We start from the raw sequence: 1831 nt of genomic DNA on the forward strand, positions 1-1831 counted from the left end.
TGCCCTGCTCTATTGAGTGAGCTGACTTTGGACTCATGTACATACTGAGAATGATCCCAAAAAACAAGGTGATCACTGTAAAGTCATATATATATATATATATATATATATTAGGGATGTCCCGATACCGATGCTAGCATCGGAATCGGGCCCGATACAGGGCATTTTGACAAGTACTTGTACTTGTCAAAATGCCCCGATGCATAGCGTCGAAGCTTGCGCTGTTTTGTTTTTGTTTTGTTTTTCTTACCTCGCAGAGCGTTGCGTCACTGCTGCTCTGGTGGGCGTCGCTCCAGGTGGGGTCCTAATTTAGCTGGCTGGCACCTCTGGGCCAGCTAAATTAGGACCCCACCTGCAGCTCCTCCCACTGGACCAGCGCGGACTCGTCGCTCCTCTCCCGCACAGTGAGTGAGGGCAAGGGGGGGTCACTATTAAGCATATGTAAATCGATGGTCTCCAGTGTATTGGCAGTCTGTACTCTATATGTACTCGATAGTACATATAGAGTACAGACTGCTAATACACTGGAGACCATCGATTTACAATTATCCCCTGCTAACATGAATGCATTAAATGATCTGTATGTAGCCCTGTACTATGGATCATTTAACCCATTCATGTTAGCAGAGGATAATTGTAAATCTATTGTTGCATTGCACGCTATATGTACATTTCCTATATACTACATATAAAATGCGCTGCAACAATAGATTTACAATTATCCCCTGCTAATATGAATGGGTTAAATTATCCGTAGTACATGATATGTAGTTGTAGTACACATCATTTAACCCATTCATGTTAGCAGTGCAGAATTGTAAATCTATTGTTGCAGCGCATTTTATATGTAGTATATAGGAAATGTACATATAGCGTGCAATGCAACAATAGATTTACAATGATCCCCTGCTAACATGAATAGGATAAATCATGATCCATAGTACATAATAGTACATAACATGTAGTTGTACTATGGATCATGATTTAACCTATTCATGTTAGAAGGGGATAATTGTAACTCTATTACTGCAGTGTACAGGACATGTGTGCTGTATATGTACTATGGATCATGATTTAACCTATTCATGTTAGCAGGGCAAAATTGCGAGCGTCACCCACAAGCAGAGCACTGAGACGCGATTCAGCGATCCTGCCCAGCGTCCGACTACAAGAGGCACCTCGTGAGGCGACAGGGATCGGAGTGAAACTGTGAGTGAGGGAAGCTGGGAAGGGGCTGGCTGTAAATCTATTGCTATAGTGCTGTGGACATATGTAATGTATATGTAGAACATATATACAGCATACACCTCCACTACACTCCAGCAATAGATTTACAATTCTCCGCTGCTAACATGAATAGGTTAAATCATGATACATAGTACATAACATGTAGTTGTACTATGGATCATTTAAAGTCCCCTGCCCCTTTAAAAAAAAAAGTATCTGTAATTGGTACATGAGGGGAAGTACTTGGTCCTGAAAAAGTGGCATTGGGACATCCCTAATATATATATATATAGAAGTGAACCTCTCTTCTTCAGGTCAGAAGCAATACTGATCAATATGACAGTTTGTCAGTTAAGGCAAGAGAAAGCTGTTAGAGGAGGGGGAGGGGTGAGTGGGGTGTCATAAATGTTGGAACTGGGAGTAAAGAATGCCTCCTGATATATATACTGTAAATGACAAAGACATAGGTCACTAAAGCCATATACAGTATGTGAAAGAATCCAAATATAACTCCGGACGCTATAATAGCCATTTCTGCAACCTGAGTGCTTCTGCTGGACAACTTCAGAAGTGCTTTTATATTACAATACAAAATATTAATTTG

Source organism: Nanorana parkeri, unplaced genomic scaffold (genome assembly GCF_000935625.1).
Source record: "Nanorana parkeri isolate BGI_ZX_2015 unplaced genomic scaffold, ASM93562v1 scaffold857, whole genome shotgun sequence".
Taxonomy (NCBI): Eukaryota; Metazoa; Chordata; class Amphibia; order Anura; family Dicroglossidae; genus Nanorana; species Nanorana parkeri.